We start from the raw sequence: 20,377 nt of genomic DNA, 5'->3' as shown, positions 1-20,377 counted from the left end.
CGATCAGGTTCGGAATCTGGCCAACCTATCATTCTCCCTCAGCACCCCAGACACCATCTTCCCCAACGGTCAAATCCCCACACCTCCACAAAAGCAACCAAATCATCCCACTGCTCCAATAAAGAACCAATGCAACACTTGCCACACTCCAAATAGCATTCCACTACTCATCCCTGAACCGCAAAACTCCACTAATGACCATTTCCACACCCACAAACCAGGCCACCACGACAATCCCATCTACGTGGAGACCATGCCACTCTCCACCCAACCTATATCTTGCACCCCTGAGTCCGATGAAAAGGATCTACTCATCAGAAACATGGCTGAAGAGCTTAAGAAACTAACCAGCCGAATCCAAGGCGTTGAAGGAAGTAAAGGGATCGAAGGGTTGAACTGTGAAGATCTCTGCATACAACCAGATGTCGAACTACCAGAGGGGTACAAGCCTCCCAAGTTTGAGATGTTTGACGGTACAAGTGATCCAAGGGTCCATCTGAGGACATACTGTGACAAGCTGGTCGGGGTAGGAAAAGACGAAAGGATCCGCATGAAGTTGTTCATGAGGAGTCTGAAAGGAGATGCACTATCTTGGTACATCAGCCAAGTGTTAGATCATATTTTAATGATGCAATTAATATACATGTGCAGGAGTTCAAAGAAGTAAAGAAAAACTAGTAAAATGGCTGTGTCGAACAAGGAACGAAATCTCTCACAAGGGAAGCCACCTATAGAACGCACGGTGTACAAGGAAAGCTACAAATCTACATCAGCAAATCAGGATTAGCTCCGTGAATCTGGGAAATCAAATCAGCCATAATAAAGTGAAGATTCGAAGTGATCTGTGATTGGCGAAATCACGGGAGAATAATAAAGGCTAGAAGATCCGGTCAGTGGTCAAGTTTGGAAGGTCCAACAATCAAGGAGAAATCTTGTTAATTCCATTGTCTGCCGAAGGAAAAGATCTCAAGAGAAGCAACGGATAGTTCCTTATTCTTGGAAAGAATCAATTCTTTCCAAGGATCAAAACCCTTGGGTTGACGAGCCTTCACCATTCATCTTTGTATAAATGTACTGTGTAACATCATCCTTAGCATACTTTGATCGAACCAAAATAACTCTCCTCATTCTACTGCAAACAAGCATAGTAGCCTACATAGATCTGTTGTGTAATAAGTCAGGGATAAAAAGAGGGCATACAACTGGTGAGGCATTGTATCAAACGAGTGCTAGAGATTCTGAGCGATATACATCACATCTGTACTCGAAAGAAAACTTATTTGCTTGAAGAGAAATCCCTTGCAACCCAAGGGGACTGGATTAGGATTCACATTGAATCCAAACCAGTATAAAATTCTTAGTGTCTTTAATTTCTGCATTTACTTTATGCATATTACCTCAAACTGTTATATCTACAAGATTGCCATATTTAGTCGACTACTAAAGTTTAAGTCAACTCAGTAACGATTAATTTCAATTAGTGACAATTCACCCCCCTCTTGTACTTTCACCAAGACCCTAAGAAATGGTCGAGCTGGGTAGGTATGGCACTTGATTTCATGGATAGGTTTAGGTTTAACACAGAGAGCGCGCCAAATGTGTTCTATATCCAGAATCTAAAGAAGAAGCCCACGGGCTCAAGACCCGCAATACTATGAACGATTGATGGTGATTGAGAATCATAAGTTTTCGGACATTATCAACCTGGGGGAGCGAATTGAAAAAGGTATCAGGAGTGGTATGATTACAAATTTTGAGGCCTTGCAAGCTACAAATAAGGCCTTACAGTCTGGTGGTATGTCTAAGAAGAGGGACGTAGAGGCCGTGATGGTTGCACAAAGGACCAAGTCTCCTCTCAAATACCAAACCTACCAAATACCTCCACTCACATATCAGCCAGCCCCAAATTACCAAGCACCCTCCTACCAAGCTCCACCACCAACTTATCAGTCACCTCCACCTTCCACATATCAGCCTACCTCACCTAGATACTCCCAGCCCGCTCATGTCTACCAAACTTACAATGCCCAACCATCTCATCACCAATCACCCCCCGTACGCCAAAACTTCCCTAGGCCCCGACCTAATTTTGATTGGAGGCCTTCAAAACAATACACAGCCATCGTCGAACCCATTGATCAGCTATATGAGAGACTCAAAGCCGCCGGTTATGTCACCCCCGTCCCTACTACAACCCCTGAGAATCCTTCTCAGTGGATTAACCCAAACAATTCTTGTGCATGCCACTCCGGCATGAAGGGACACACCATCGACGTAAGCCGATCTCTAAAAGACAAGATACAGTCTCTGATTGATAACAAAGTCATTTTAGCAAAGGAAGCCGCTCCGAACGTCCGCAACAACCCTCTACCAGACCATAAAGGCGGGGGTATTCACATGATTGAAGTAGACGATGATTGGGATCCCGAGGGATCCATCGGGCTAATCGCGGAAGGCGATGATCCAAAGAAGCCAGCAGTTACTCTCAACCCCATCATAGTCCAGATCCAACCATCTGAGGTCACCGAGGTAGATGTGTCTATTCCTCTTGAGTTTGAAGCAGCACCATCAACAAAGGCGCCAGCACCATTTGAGGTTGCAGTTTTGCCACCCAAAGAACATGTCCCATTCGAAGTAAAGGTGGCCGCACCGATTCCAGTGGCGATGTCCACCATGCCGTCATTCCATAAAAAAGCTATACCCTGGGATTATACGACCGAGGCTAGGAGGAAAGGCAAAGTCAGGATCGAAGAGACTGTTGCAGCGCAGGGTATGACAAGAACTGGGAGAGTCTATACCCCGGAACACCTAGCTGAGTCAAGCAAGCAGGCCTCCAACCGGCCACCCATCATTGAGACGGGTCCAGACGACGTTTGGAGGAAAATACAAGCCAGGGAGTATTCGGTCATCGACCAGCTAAACAAAACACCAGCATAGATATCCATCCTCTCATTACTGTAGAATGCCAAGACACACAAGAATGCTCTGCTGAAGGTGCTGAGTGAAGCATACGTGCCAAGTAACATCACTGGCGGGGAAATGGATAATATGGTGGGACAAGTATTAGAAAGCCATAAAATCACCTTCTATGAGGACGAGCTACCACCTGAAGGGTTGGGTCACAACAAAGCACTGCACATCACTGTGTAATGCGAAGACTATTTCATCACCAGGATCCTGATCGATGGGGGTTCCAGCCTTAACACCTATCCCTTTGGTAACACTCAAGAAGTTGGGCAAAGGGCTGCATGAGATAAAAGAAGGAGCAATCAATGTGAAAGCTTTTGATGGGTCTCATAGGTCCATCATCGGTGAGATTAGTCTGTGTCTGCAGATGGGACCAACCTGGTTCAAGGTCGATTTTCAAGTGATAGATGTACCAGCGTCCTACAGCTTGCTGCTAGGATGACCCTGGATCCATGCTGTTGGGGCTGTAGCATCAACGCTGCATCAGGCCGTAAAGTTCGAATGGAATCACCAGGAGGTGATCATTCATGGTGACGGCAGCAATCCTATATACAGTCGCCAGACCATTCTGGCAATTGGAGGTAGAAGAAATCTAGGTGGAGAAACTTACCACCACATCGAACGGGTCAATGCTGTCGATAAAGAAAAATGGTGGGATAACAAGATCGAGAGTATATTGAATTGGAGTGGGTATGAACCTGGCAAAGGACTCGGCAAGAATCTCCAAGGGATTTCTAAACCTATAAAACTCAACAAACATGGCATTACCTTCGGTCTGGGATACGAATACACCTAGGAAGAGTTCAATAATTGGTCGGCACCATGGCGCGGCCCTTACTACCCATTAGAACAGCCGATACCGCACCTGGAGCAGACTTTCAAACAGGCTGACATCATCTACGGGACAGACGAAGAAGAATCACTCGCAGCAATGAAAAACTTGTTTCTAGAGGACAATGATATGGATTGTTGTGTTATTCTCGAGGAGGAGGGGGAGGAAGATCCTTCCATACAAGCTGTGAGTAGAGGGGCATACCTCAATAATTGGACCATCAGGACTACCAGAGTCCGACGAGCCTCGGGATAGCAAGGCTAAAACAAGCACTATTCACTGTTTTATTTACTGGATGATGTTTCTTTTTTGCATTTTTCAATTTTCTCAATAAGATCTTCAATGTTCAAAACAATTATTCAATTTATCAAAGCATGTTTGATTTTTCCAATAAATTAATATTTATTTCCATCATTTTCTCCTTATTTACTTACACAGCATTACTATTACTTATCTTGATGAACCAATGATTGTGACATGCAATGAGACGACGCAACAAACGGACATTGATTCAGATATACCAGAGGAGATTGTCAAAGAAGTTGAGAACTTTGAGAACAGACCTAAGTCCAACCTGGACGAGACAGAAATTGTTAACTTAGGAGATGCAGAAAACGTCAAGGAAACACGAATCAGCATTCACTTATCACCATCAGTAAGGAAGGAATACACAGAGTTTCTAAAGGAATATGAGGACATATTTGCTCGGTCGTATGATGACATGACTGGTCTAAGTACGTCTATTGTGGCCCATAAACTGCCAACCTATCCGACATGTCCGCCGGTAAAGCGAAAGCTCAGAAAGTTCAAGCCTTATATGAGTTTGAAAATCAAGGAAGAAATCACTAAGCAAGTCAAAGCTAAGGTTCTCAGGGTAGTGGAATACCCAACATAGTTAGCAAACATCGTTACAGTACCAAAGAAGGACGGGAAGGTCAGAGTCTGTGTCGACTACCGGGATCTCAACCGGGCCAATCCGAAAGACGACTTCCCTTTGCCGAATATACACATCCTGATTGACAATTGCGCCAAACATGAGTTGCAATCATTTGTAGATTATTTCGCTGGTTATCATCAGATCTTGATGGATGAAGAAGATGCTGAGAAAACGACTTTCATCACGCCATGGGGAATATATTGTTACAAGATGATGCCATTCGGCCTAAAGAATGCAGGGGCCACCTACATAAGGGCCATGACAACCATTTTCCATGATATGATACACAAGGAGATAGAGGTATATGTGGATGATGTTATTATCAAATCCAAGAAGGCCACTGACCACATAGAAGATTTGAGGAAGTTTTTCAACAGGCTACAGAGGTACACCTGAAGCTAAACCCCACAAAATGTGCATTTGGGGTCCCTGCTGGAAAGTTGCTTGGGTTTATTGTGAGCCGCCGAGGAATAGAACTGGATCCATCAAAGGTCAAAGCCATTCAAGAATTACCACCGCCAAAGAACAAGAAAGATGTGATAAGTTTCCTCGGAAGGTTGAACTACATCAGCCGATTCATAGCGCAGTCTACAGTTATCTGTGAGACGATCTTTAAAATGTTAAAGAAGGACGCCGTTACCAAATGGACCGATGACTGCCAAAAGGCCTTCGATCGAATCAAGGAGTACCTATCAACACCACTAGTCCTAGTTCCTCCTGAGCCAGGTAGACCCTTACCGCTCTACCTTGCAGTGTTAGATAGAGCTTTCGGCTGCGTTTTGGGGAAACATGATGAAACAGGGAGAAAGGAACAAGCCATCTATTATCTCAGCAAGAAGTTCACCCCGTACGAGGCCCGGTATTCTCTATTGGAACGCACCTGCTGTGTTTTGACTTGGGTAGATCAGAAACTGAGACATTACTTCTGCGCCTATACTACGTACCTCATATCAAGGATGGATCCTTTGAAGTACATCTTTCAGAAGACCGTGCCCACTGTAAAGCTAGCCAAGTGGCAAATCTTGTTGAGTGAGTTCGACATTGTCTACGTAACTCAGAAAGCAGTCAAGGGACAGGCACTGGCAGACCACCTTGCCGAAAACCCTGTGGATGGAGAATACGAACCTCTGAAAATGTATTTTCCTGATGAAGAGGTATCATTCATAGGAGAAGACATTGCAGAATCCTATGACGGTTGGAGAATGTTTTTTGATGGAGCAACAAACTTCAAAGGAGTTGGCATAGGAGCGGTCTTGGTATCAGAAACCGGTCAGCATTATCCAGTGTCTGCCAAACTCAGGTTCCCCTGCACCAACAATATGGCCGAATATGAAGCCTGCATCGATATGAACATTCAAGAGCTGCTAGTAATTGGAGATTCAGACTTACTTATACATCAGGTATGAGAGGAATGGGCAACCAAGAACTCCAAGATACTCCCGTATCTGCATCATGTATAGGAGTTGAGAAAGAGGTTCTCGAAGACAGAATTCCGACATATTCCTAGAATCCAGAATGAGTTCGCCGATGCACTGGCTACCCTATCATCCATAATACAGCATCCCGACAAGAATTTCATTGATCCCATTCCGGTGAAAATTCATAATCAGCCAGCTTACTGTGCCCATATTGAAGAGGAAGCAGATGGAAAGCCTTGGTTTCATGATATCAAGGAATATCTGGTAAAAGGGGAGTACCTGGAGCTTGCCAATCATACTCAGAAATGCACACTTTGGAGATTGTCCAACAACTTCTTTCACAGCGGAGGAATCCTGTATAGGAGGACTCCTGATTTGGGACTATTAAGATGTGTCGACGCAAAGGAAGCTACTAGAGGAAATTCACGCAGGGACCTGTGGTCCACATACGAACAGTTTTGTCTTAGCAAAGAAGATACTCTGGGCTGGTTACTTTTGGATGACTATGGAAACAGACTGCATCCACTATGTTCGGAAATGCCATTGCTGCCAGATACATGCAGACATGATAAAAGTACCTCCAAGCGAGCTCAACACAACAAGCTTGCCATAGCCGTTCGCCGCCTGGGGAATGGACATCATTGGACCAATTGAGCCTGCCGCTTCCAACGGACACAGGTTTATCCTAGTGGCAATTAACTATTTCACCAAGTGGGTCGAAGCAGCATTTTACAAAGCAGTGACTAAGAAAGTCGTGACAGACTTTGTCCAGGACCGCATTGTTTGTCGATTCGGTATTCCAGAGTCAATCATTGCTGATAATGGCTCCAATCTTAACAGCGACTTGATGAAAACCATGTGTGAAACCTTTAAGATCAGACACAAGAATTCCACAGCCTACAGGCCTCAAATGAATGGAGCCGTAGAAGCCGCCAACAAGAATATCAAGAAGATATTGAGGAAAATGATAGAGAAGCATAAACAGTGGCACGAGAAGTTATCATTTGCTCTATTAGGGTATCGCACCACAGTCCACACATCAACCGGGGCAACCCCCTATATGCTGGTTTATGGTACAGAAGCCGTCATTCCCGCCGAAGTAGAAATTCCTTCCTTGAGGATCATATAGGAAGCTGAGCTCAACAACGCAGAGTGGGTAAAGAGTCGTTATAAGCAACTAGCTCTTATAGACAGAAAGAGAATGAATTCAGTTTGCCATGGTCAACTCTATCAGAACAGAATGTCCAGATCCTTCAACAAAGAGTCAAGCCAAGACAGTTCACACCGGGGCAGCTGGTGTTAAAGAAAATTTTTTGCATCAGGATGAAGCCAAAGGGAAGTTCTCTCCCAACTGGCAGGGCCCATACATGGTTCACCGAGTTTTGACAGGAGGAGCCCGCATACTTGCAGAAATGGACGGAGAAGTCTGGCCAAAGACGATAAATTCAGATGCAGTCAAACGTTACTATATGTAATCTTTATGTCTTCCCTATATGATGTACTTTGAACTACCCCTAACCTGATTCCCGTTTAAGAGGGGATACGTAGGCAGCCCTATGGGTTCGATCACAATTCAATAAAATTTTCATTTCCCCCCGAAATTAGAAATTGCGGCAGAATTTTGAGGAGGACCCTCAAAATTCCGAAGTAATTTCAGCCGATCGTCGCACGAGCAACAGTCAGAAATGTCAACCTATCAAACTGGGGCAGAATTTTGAGGAGGACCCTCAAAATTCCGTAGCAGGAGAGGTTGCAATGTCTCGAACCACGTCATAGTCATCGGTTCATCTAAAACTACTTTAATTATACATTTATGTCATACTTTTACAAAATTATGCATGTTTATTATTGAAACTGCTTCGTTTAGCAATGCTACCCCAATGATACAAATGGTATCACCAGATCAAAGCAGAACGAGTCAAGCAAAGCCAGCACGGATACGAACTAACCTTTCCCCCTTTACAAAACTCATGACTTTTTTTTTGGACGCATGCACAAGGATTGCAAAATCATTAAAACATACTGCACACTCATGGAACAAACATTGTTCAAGAATACGACTCTCTTAACCGTTACACTTGCCAACATTTGCTATCCGCACACCAGTGATGTCCGGTATGTCACAATGCTCCCAGTAATCACAACGCCGCAATATGCTATCAGCTAAGAAAACTTTACTGTCATTTGTTATCTTATTTCTTGCATAAGGCTACTATTCTGCCTTCCGAGGTTAAGCTCTACCTCATCTGCATCTGCATTGCATAAGGCTACCATTCTGCCTTCCAACTTGCATAAGTCTACTATTCTGCCTTCCGAGGTTAAGCTCTACCTCTATTTGCATTTGCATTGCATAAGGCTACCATTCTGCCTTCCAACTTGCATAAGGCTANAAGGGTTTCTCTGGCGGCCACAAAGGTGAGTGGTGGTGGAGTGAGGAGGTACAAGAGAAAGTGGAAGCCAAACAAGCGGCGTACTTAACGCTTATAAAGAGCATGGATGAGGAGGCGAAGAGGATGAACATGGAGGGGTATAAGAGGGCTAAGAAGGAGGCGAAGTTGGCGGTTACTGAGGCTAATTCTGCAGCGTTTGGGCATTTGTATGAAGAGCTTGGGGCCAAAGGCATGGACAAGAAGCTATACAGGCTAGCCAAGGTGTCACGACCCAAAATGGGCCAGACAAGTGCCCGGTCCTACCCGTCGAACACCCCTAAGCATACATCTAAGATATAAACATGAAATAAGTGTAGGTCATACATAATGTTTGGCAATAAACTATTGAATAATTTGAATAACATACACAAGAAAGATATATATACATGTATATACGGAATACGGTAGGGCAAGACGACAAGGCCACATACAAAAATTGGACATGTAGAAACATTTGAACAAAACATATGACCTTTAACCCACTATTATTAATAAATCATGGGTAATTTATAAAATTAGGACATATAATAATTTGATAAAATATAATTTTTCCAACTTAATATATAGGGTGCATATGTTTGTACTATTGATTCTCAAAGTGGTAAAAAGATAACTTTCTTATGAAATGATAATTTCTATTCTTATAATAAGAAAAATCTCATTTATAAACTTCCTCATATTATTTGTTTAACTAAAACTTGTCAAAAATAATATACTAATAAATTTTGAAAATCATATTTATCCAATATGTACAAAAGAATGTTTCTCTTAAAAGAAAGTATCATATCGAGGCAACATATAAGTTTTCGAAATTTATCAAACTTACGAGGTCTTACATCTATAACTTCATATACGACCATAATCCTCTCCAAACTCGTATGGAGTTACTAAGACTCATCCTAACGCTAAAGTACAGGATGTTATATCATTAGATTACTTCATATACTTTCAAAGAGGATCTCATTTCCGATCATACTTTAATCGACTTATGACGTACTTTTGCGCATGAAAATATTGCATGTAACACAAGGTGAGAGAGAGAGAGAGAGGAAGGCCCGTGATCTAGATCAATTTAGGTGTATCAAAGATGAGGAAGGTAGAGTTTTGATGGAAGAGGCTAAGACTAGACGAAGATGGCAGACATATTTTCATACTCTCTTCTATTTCAGTAAATTCCTCTCCCCAAACAACCATGCACCAGTTTCTTTTGTTAGACCAACATGAGTGGGTGAACAATCAACCACTCTTGTACCCTTTCCCCTCACAATACTCCTAGCACCCTTGCTCTCTTTTTCTTTTCCCTTTTTATTATTACCACCAACTTCTCCAGATTCTGTAGTCTCAACACCTGCTATAGATCCCACCAGCACAAATCTATTCTCTAAATTTTCAGCAACTTCAGAAATTGTCTCAGGAGTAACTTTAGAATCAGAAGATACCTGTTCAGTTTCAGAAGAGCTACTTTCTTCCCCCTTCGTAGCACACTTAAATGAATCTTCAGATTTCTGGAATTCTTCTTCCCTACCTGCTTTCAATTGCTAGTTTATTTTCTTGATCTGCTCTCCTTCAGCGACAATCTTACGAGCCATCATCTTTACTCTACTTTTCTTAGAGACTGGTGTTGTAGAAAGTGTGAAAGTGGTTTCCTGTGGTGGTGATGAAGGATTTTCAGAGGTGTTTGACATATCTGGGCTAGGGTATGGAAGAGAAGAGAATTAGATTGTGTTTGGACGATGAAAGAAGAATGAGAGTTTTTAACCGCTTGAGAGAGATGAAGTAAGGAATACACTAAAGCTGATAAATATACAGGGGAATAATTGATGGGGTAAGTACAACTTTCAGACTCTTCGAAGTTTAATTAACTGAAATTCAGTTTTGAAGAGACGTTGGAGTGTATCCCTAGAATATAGATACTTCCATTCGGTTGGAACTCTTTTGAATATGACTGGTTCACTTGTAACGGATAAGTCCAAAAGGAGTTTGGTATTTGGTAGGACTCTGCTCATGATCCAAATATAGTTATTTTAAATTATGCAGAGTGTGGAAAACATACCGTGTTATCTTGATGAACCAGGTTCTTCACTGATAATTCTCTTGTGTGAGTATAAATTTGCCAAAATAGAGAAAATATCATTAGAGCTTAATGAGTCATTTTAACACATGGCACGAGAGTATACTATGCAAAGTATGAGACTGAGCAAGATTTAATCTAATTATACACAATTTACAGACTTTCTAACCAAATTTTTTTCAATTTTTTTTTCATTCATTTTTTTCCGTTTTTTTGTGCATTCTAAACTGGACCTATTAGGTGATCTTAATCATCCCTAATTCCAACCTGTTCCTCTCAAAGTTTTCTCTACTCAGTGCTTTAGTAAAGATGTCAGCTATTTGTTTATAAGTAGCACAGAATTCTATTGAAATCAATCCTTTCTCATAGTTATCTCTTAAGAAGTTGTGTCTAACATCTATGTGCTTAGTCCTCTTATGATGAACAGGGTTCTTTGTCATACTTATAGCACTAGTGTTATCACAGAATATTGGAATACATCCCACTTCAATTCCAAAATCTACCAGCTGTTGTTTGATCCATAGTAATTGAGCACAACAAGAAGCAGCAGCAACATACTCAGCTTCAGCAGTAGATAGGGCCACAGAGTTTTGCTTTTTGGTAGCCCATGACACAAGACATGAACCAAGGAAGTGTGCCATACTTGAGGTGCTCTTTCTATCCACTAGGAAACCTGCATAATCGGCATCATCATATCCTACTAGATCAAAATTACTACCTTTAGGATACCAAAGGCACAGATCAGTGGTTCCTTTTAGATATCTCAATATCCTCTTGACAGCAGTCAAGTGGGACTCTTTTGGATTTGCCTGAAAACGAGCACAAAGTCCTACACTGAAAATAATGTCAGGTCTGCCAGCAGTGAGATACAAGAGTGAACCAATCATGCCCCTATACAACTTTTGATCAATTGATGAGCCAGGTAATTTAGTGGCAGTTGCAATTGGTGTGTCTATTTCTTTAGATTCCTCCATTTTAAACTTTTTGATTAGCTCTTTTGTATACTTCTGCTGATGGATCATGGTTCCATTTGGACTTTGTTTGATCTGTAAGCCTAAGAAGAAATTAAGCTCACCCATCATGCTCATTTCAAACTCACTCCCCATTAATTTTGCAAAGTCCTTACTTAGCTTGTCAGTGGTTGCCCCAAAGATTATGTCATCAACATAAATTTGCACAACAAGGAGATCCTTACCTTTTTCCCTTAAGAATAAGGTACTATCTATTTTACCTCCCTTGTAACCATGCTCCAGCAGGAATTTTGACAGTTGTTCATACCATGCTCTTGGGGCCTGCTTGAGTCCATAGAGAGCCTTGTCCAACTTGTACACATGCTCAGGACATTTCTTACTCTCATACCCTGGAGGTTGTTTCACAAACACTTCTTCTTTTAGGTAGCCATTTAGGAAGGCACTTTTCACATCCATCTGATGAAGAGTGAATTCCATATGTGCTGCGAAGGCTATGAGAAGTCTGATTGCCTCTAGTCTTGCAACTGGAGCAAAAGTCTCATCATAGTCTATGCCCTCCTCCTGGCTGTAACTTTGGACCACCAATCTTGCCTTGTTCCTTGTAACTGTTCCATCTTCATCAAGTTTGTTCCTGAAGACCCATTTTGTACCAATGATTGATCTGTCCTTGGGTCTTGGTACTAGGTACCAAACTTGACTCCTTTCAAACTAGTTAAGCTCATCCTGCATTTCATTCACCCAATCTGCATCCTGCAAAGTCTCAACAACATTTTTAGGTTCAATGATAGATAGAAAAGCATCAAAAGCACATAGATTCTTTAATTGTGATCTGGTTTTAACTCCAGATGTTGGATCAGTGAAAATGTTCTCAATGGGATGAGAACTTTGATACTTGTGAGGTTTCACAACCAACTGGCTTCCGCTAGATGTTTCTGCCATTTGCTGAAGAACAGGATCATGAACAGGTTCCTTCAAGGAATTTATTTCAATTCCACTTTGATTTCTTCCCCCTGTCAGGTTGCCCTGTATGGAAGAACCTGTTCCATCACCTGTTCCTTCTGTTGGTGCCACTTTGACCTGAGCTGATGCTTCAGTCAAGTCTTTTACCAATCCAATGGCTTCATCTTCATGTTCCTATCTCTCAGAAAGAATGTTAGTTTCATCAAATACTACATGCACACTTTCTTCTACACACAAAGTTCTTTTATTAAACACTTTATATGCTTTGCTATGTGACGAATATCCCAAGAATACTCCCTCATCACTTCTGGGATCAAACTTTCCTAGGGAGTCTTTTCCATTATTATGCACATAGCACTTGCAACCAAATGCCCTAAGATGGGATATGTTTGGTTTTTTACCTTTAAGTAACTCATAGGGAGTCTTCTCTACCAGAGATCTGGTCATGCATCTATTTATTATGTAACATGCAGTGTTTACAGCCTCTGCCCAGAAGTTGTGAGGCAATTTACTAGAAAGTAGCATGGTTCTAGCCATATCCTCAAGAGTTCTATTCTTTCTTTCAACTACTCCATTTTATTGAGGGGTCCTAGGGCCAGAGAAATAATCTATACCATTTTCATCACAGAACTCAGCAAACTTGGAATTTTCAAATTTAGTTCCATGATCAGACCTAATGGAGGCAAGTTGATTTCCTAATTGTTTCTGAGTTTTTCTAACAAATGCAGAGAACATGTCAAATGCTTCATCTTTGGAGGTTAGAAATAGAACCCAGGTAAATCTAGAATAATCATCAACTAGCACCATTACATATTTCTTTCCACCTCTGCTCATGGTTCTCATTGGACCACATAGATCCATATGAACCAGTTCCAACACTTACCATTTTCTTGCTTTTGAAGGATGACCTTACCTGCTTCCCCCTTGCACATGCCTCACAAACTTTGTCTTCCTTGAACTTGATATTAGGTAGTCCTATCACCAAGTCTTTAGAGACTAATTTGTTGAGCTGTTTTAGATTGCATGACCAAGTCTTTTGTGCCACATGAGGGGATCATTAACCAACACACTTAAACAAGTGAGTTCATTTTCTGAAAGAGTGGACAAATCTACAATGTAAATATTGTTAACTCTTTTTCCCTGCAAAACAATTTTGTCAGTGATAAGGTTAATCACAAAGCATTTGGTGGAGGTATAAGCCACAAGGTTACCTCTGTCACACAATTGTGACACACTTGTTAGGCTATATTTCAAGCCATCTATCAAGTAGACATTCTCTATGGAATGAGAATCTGTATTGCCTACCTTTCCAACCCCAATGATCTCACCTTTCTTTCCATTACCAAAGGAGACATTACCTTCTTTTAATTCCTCAAGTGAAAGGAACTGGTCCTTGTCCCCAGTCATATGTTTTGAGCAGCCACTATCCATATACCATATTTGGCTCCTCCCTTTCACTTGGACCTGCAAAAGGAAATCAGGGGTTAGTCTTAGGAACCCAAACTAGTTTGGGTCCCTTTCTATAAGCAAAAGGGTGAATCAAATTCCTTCTTGCCCATCCAGGCAGCTTACTTTTTTCTTGAACAAAGGCTTTGTTCTTTTGACTGGCCTTTACTTTTGCATTACATTCATTTTTGTAATGACCAGTCTTGCCACAGTGTGTGCATATTTTGTTTTCAGGAAGTGTGAGGTACTTGCTTTTAGGGTCCCATTTTGGTGCTTGAGTCCCATAGCCAAGTCCTCTCTTGTTGCTACTGTGATGCTCTTGCAACCAAGAGAGTGCATCAGAAGCCTTGTTCCACTTGCAAGTTCTGTCTAGTTCATGTTTCACCTTTCCTAGATCTTCCTTTAAGACTTTGATGAATTCATCTTTCTTATACAATTCATCTTTCATTTTTCCCAAATTTTCTTCTAGAGTGAGATATGTGTGATCAGCTTTCTTCTTTCCTGTTCCTAGTTTCAGTTTTAAGTTTTCAGACCTAAGTTCTAGGACACTGTTGTCAAGTTCAAGAACCTGGTTCTTCAACTCAGCATTTTTGTTATTACTCTCATTTGCCCTAGACTCTAGACTTTTTCATTTTGCTTTTAGGATCACACATTCCCTAGACAGAACTTCCTTCTCATTGTTAATTATCTTAGACTCATCAATGAAGTCTAGTAATAGCTTAGCCAACCTTTCTTTAGACAAGAATTTAATCTTGTCTTTGAGATGAAGAATACTTACCTCTTGTTCATCATTTGATTCTCCGATGGCCATCAGTGCTTGCTCTTCTTCAGCTTCATCTTTTGAGTCTTTATTTGAGGTTTCTCCCCAAGCAGCAACCATAGCCTTGGTTGAACCTTTGTTTCTTTTTGGTTGAACCTGTTCCTTCTTCCTGTTCCTTCGTTCAGCTCTTTCTTTCTTCCACTCAATTTCCCATTGAGGGCAGTTCTTGATCATGTGATCAGTCTTAACACACTTGTAGCAACCCTCAGTGGTCTGTTTCTCAGGAGCTCTTGTCTTGTTGAAGGTTGTACCTCTTGAAGAACCCTTTCCTCTCATCAGGTACTTTTTGAAATCTCTAGTGATCATAGCCATCTCATCATCTTCCAGATCTGAACCTTCAGCAATTCTGAGAGCTAAGCTTCTCTCCTTCGTTGGGGGTACTCCATCTTCATGGTTTGCCTTCNCTATTCTGCCTTCCGAGGTTAAGCTCTACCTCTATTTGCATTTGCATTGCATAAGGCTACCATTCTGCCTTCCAACTTGCATAAGGCTACTATTCTGCCTTCCGAGGTTAAGCTCTACCTCTATCTGCATCGGCATTGCATAAGGCTACCATTCTGCCTTCCGAGACTAGACTTGTCTCCATCTGCATCTGCATGGCTGAAAGATCGCCACATGCTGCATTGCACGGCTGAAAGATCGCCACATACTACATTGCACGGCTGAAAGATCGCCACATTGCACGGCTGAAAGATCGCCACATTGCACGGCTGAAAGATCGCCACATGCTACTGCATCCTTCATGGGCTGAAATATCGCCAATTTATCCAAAGCGTCATCGTTCAGAGGCACCATCCTCATAGCCCGAGAACACCATGTCATGGCCTGAGGACCCCTTTTATTCTTTTTGCATATCATTATTCAAAGGCATCATGGTTCGGAGGCACCATCCTCATGGCACGAGAGCATCATTGCATGGCCTGCGAATCCTTTATTATACACTTCATGGCCCAGGACATCACGGTCTGAGGACGCCATTCTTAACCGTCCAAAGACAGCATTCATGGTCCAACAGGAATTTGCATCATGTCTAAATTTACGCACAATATATGCTTGTATTGCTTATTTGCAGGTAAATCGGCGAGCAACAGCCATCCTGGCAGGAGCAGTTCCGCTCCAGTGCTCGCAGCCATATCAAACCTAACCATTCCCGTAAACTCACCCAACCCAAAATATCGCGTTCGTCCTTGGAAAGTACCCGTCGGCATACTCTGTCGACGGACCCTGAACTACATATGGCCTGATTCCTGTAGAACCAGGGATATGTAGGCAGCTCAGAAGCCAGAGGCGCGCCTAACTTCTTCGAACCGTTTCGTTCTGTCAAAATTGGCCATCATATCTTTACCCGACAACTCTTTCATCCTTCCCGGGTAAAGAGGGGCAGCTGTTGATACCCAATTTTTCCCTATATATTTCCAATATGCAAAATAACTTCAAAGGGGCATATATATCCATATGTAAGCATATCCAAATGTTTTATTATTTTTCCATAATTTTTAAGGTTTCTAATCAATTTATTTTCATCTTTTATCCATAATAAACCCAATGATTATTTCCAAAATTATCATTTTTGGTAATTCATTTGTCGGACCTTTATATTTATGCTAAGATATAGCTAAGGTAATTTTTGCATATTTTTACAAATTTTATTAGTAATTTTAAGCTAAATTGCATATAATTGCAATATTAGCCCCTTTTAGATTTAATTGTATTTTATATTCTTAAAATTAAGTCCAGTATTTTCAAATTAATACTTATATGCTATAAGTCATTTTAGTGTTTTTAATTTGGTTCCAGAAATTAATTTACTATTTTTTATAATTTTAAAAGAGGAAAAATGGCTATTCAAATGATAGCCCAATTTCATTTCAATTGTAGCCTAAATTGAACCCCAAATCAGACCCAATTTCCCCCCTGCCCAATTTCGTTTAAACCCAACCCCAAACCTATTTAAACGACCCAACCCGGACTCCCCACCTAACCCCTTTAATCCTAGTCGTTGATCATTTAGATCAACGGCTCCTATACGCCCTTTCCTTTTTAATCCCAAACGATCCCTTACCCTACTTCATTTCTCACCAACCGCCGCCTCTGAATCCCTCTTCTCTCTCAACTCTCTCTAAAACCTAACACGAACCCTAGCCGCCGCCATCAAACTACACCCTAATCCACCCTAAACCCTGCCTAATCCATGGCCTCCCATGGCCATTGGAGATGTGTGGCGGCCTCCCATGACTCTTGGGTGTTTGTTTCTGTGGTTTCATGGCCAGTCCTCGAAGGAATCTGGCCCAGTCCTTGCTCGACTGCTGTTCATGGCTTTTCCCCGGTCATCCCTGACCTTTCTCCGGCCAGCCATGGCCGTTCGAGTCAGATCCTTGACTCTCCTGGTTAGATCGGTAACTTTCAAGGCCTTTCTCACCTTTTCTGGTTTTCAAAACCCTAATATTTAAGATCCTTTGATTTTCTTTCAGATCTACATTAGATCTGTACTTGCTGTGAATGTCAAGTGTTTTTCTTGAAAGTACTTCAACTTTTCTTTCAAAATAACTTTTCGTTAAGGTTTTCCTTTAAGTTTTTTAAAAGATCTCTTCTCCGATTTTTAATGTTGTTTGTGATTCTGCTATGTTTTGCTCATGTTGTTCTTCTATCTGAGTTAGCGTGTTGAAAACCCTAATTCTTTTTTGGGTCTCATTCGAGTTCTGAAGTTGTTTGTTAGATGTGTACTTGTTTGATTAAGTGCTTTGTTTGACTTATTTGTTTTACCATCTTTTAAACTCGATTATCATTGAAAACCCTAGGTCTTTGGGTCTGAAATTGTTTGTTTGAATGTATACTTGACTCGATTGAAAGTTCTTGTTTCAGACTCTCTTTTCTTTATGTGACTTATCTGATTTTTACTATCTTTCAACTCGACTATGGTTGAAACCCTGACTTCTCGTTTTGACTCTCTTCTTCACTTTGGCTATACGTGTGAGCCCTGACTATCTAACCTTGTTCACTACTGAATCCTATGCTTATTTCTACTACTATTGTATGTTGTTTTTTTTGCCAATGTGCTTGGCCTCGCATGTCTGATGTTTTTGTTCACTTTGTTTATATACTGAAGTGCAGAAGCATATTCTTCCTAGATTGATCTTAATCTTGTGACTGATTTCAAAAACTTTTCCTTTTATGAACCCTAATTTCACTCGCCTGTTTAAAATTAATTGATTCTTTTCCATTTACTGTGATGCGTTACCTTGCTGATTTCTTTCCCAAAATAAGCATACTTTTGTACTTAGACTCGACTGTTCACTGCGTGCTTTTACTATCCCTTATATGGCAATAATCAGTCTGCTTCCAAACTGATTTTCTTTCCTTAATTAGACCTACTGCTACCCGTTAGACAGTGATTCCTTAATTAAAGGGGAATCACTTGGGTGATTGATTCTGACTTATGATTGTTTCCATGTTTGTATCAAGACTTTACTTATTACCTCTCCTTCACTCATTTTCAAAAAACTATAAATACCCTGCACCCCTCTTCTTTCAAAAAAAATGAACTATCTAAGTTCAGAACACACACTTCACTAAAAACTCTCTCTTTTTTCTGTTACTATTTGTGCTACTACTTTGTCTAGCCGGCTAAAAGCCAAGGCTAGGCTGTGGTGGTTTGCTTACTTTTTTGCACTTTGCTTCTTAATGGTATGTCCTAGTTAATTTTCAAGCATCAACAACAACATGTTTCTGTAATTGTTCCAACTTCTTTCATGCATGTTCACTTCTGCTTATGTTTCTGCAATCAAGTTACATTACTAGCATGTTGAAATGTGTTCCCTTTCCCTTTTTCGAGTTAATGCTCTCCTACGTGTATGAATCCCAAACCCCACATCCCCTCTGACGTTCTAAACGTCAATACCACACAAGAGGGGGGGTGATTTGTGTGGTACCCAATTTTCGCTCTAGAAGAACCTGGTTCTTCTAGGTGTACTTACTACTACTGTTTGCGGAATTAAGAGTACATAAAATAAAGAACACAGAGATTTTTACGTGGAAAACACCTGGCTCAAAAGGTGAAAAACCACAACCTACTACTCAGTAGGATTTTCCTAAACTTCCACTAAAATCACTGAGCCAAAACAGCATTTACAAAACTCTTGTAAACCTAAGGATTAAACTCTAATCCCAGTGTGGCACACAGCCTCAACTGTTGCGACACCTTCAAGTTAGCCTATAACTTGAATACTCAAAGTACCTATTACAATTGCTTCTACAAAAGCTGGAAAGGTACAACTTTAAACCACCTACTACAATTGAACTAGAATAAGAATAAACACAACGGAATTGGTTCTTCTATCTTGTCCAAGTAGCTTCAGGAATGCACACTTGAATCTCACATAAATTGCTTGCAAAATTGCCTCGCTCTTTTGCTCTCAACTTAGTTTCACTTCTGCGTTTGTGCAATCCATGTAAAAGAGAACAATTACTATTAGTTAATGAGTTAGTAATCAGAGTTTGATTGAGACTCAATTGCTGATCTTCCATCGAAGTTGAGTCCTTGAACAATACAAACTCCAACTCTATCATTTATCCGGATTGTGTCCTCTTCCCATGAGGATACTTTCTTTCCTCATCCAATATGCAACCTTTTCGATCAGTTCAGGAGATATTGCTGCTTTATCCTTGAGACTTATCTCCTTCACGTGTATCTCACATGTATAGGTTGATAAACACTATGTCTCACATGATGGACCTGGTCCATGACTGAGTTCATTTGTCATTATTCAAAACTTCACCTGAACTTGGGCCAACGCCCTCTTTATGTTTGTACTCTCTGGCTGGTTGATGAACATGCCAGCATCCCCTATTGATGTGCATGTCTAAACCTGACCCCTCCTAGGGTCATGTTGATCATGCAATGTATTCCCCAAAACCCCTCACCCCTTTGTGTAGCTACTGATTTTACTACCACTATTTTCAAATCATCCTTATTACTTACTATTTCCCAGCCCAGTTTTAAAATATATATGTTCTGTACTTTCACTATATTCCTAGAATCTAAGTTCTGCCCCTCTTGTGTGAGCCTTGCCTTGGGACCCTTGAGCTCCCTCTGAACTTGGACACATAAGAGCTGGCCCTTCCACACTGCACTCATCTCTATCTGGTTATGCAAGCCTGGGTGTAAGCACTGCCCGGGGTCCCTTGAGACCCTTAGGGAACTTTGACACACCCAGGTGTGAGAAAGGCTTTAAAACAAGTGGCGTTTGAGGTGTATTGTTCCATAACTCAGAGAGGAAGTCAGAATCAGGCTTTCTATGGTTGTAACTTCTTATTCTTTACACTTTTCCGATGTAATTCAGTATTTGGTCTATAATAATTTGTAACGAATATTGGGGTTGGTTAGTGAAAAGGGATGGGGTAATTGTGCATGTTTTAAGGGTAGATATCCTGCCTATAGGATCTATTTAATAAAGTCCTGCATGTGTTAACTCTACACTTAGATAACATGCTTATAGGATCTATCTAAGAAATTTCTGCATTGTTTCA

Source organism: Nicotiana attenuata, chromosome 11 (genome assembly GCF_001879085.1).
Source record: "Nicotiana attenuata strain UT chromosome 11, NIATTr2, whole genome shotgun sequence".
NCBI classification, from domain to species: Eukaryota; Viridiplantae; Streptophyta; class Magnoliopsida; order Solanales; family Solanaceae; genus Nicotiana; species Nicotiana attenuata.
This window is presented reverse-complemented; position numbering follows the sequence as displayed.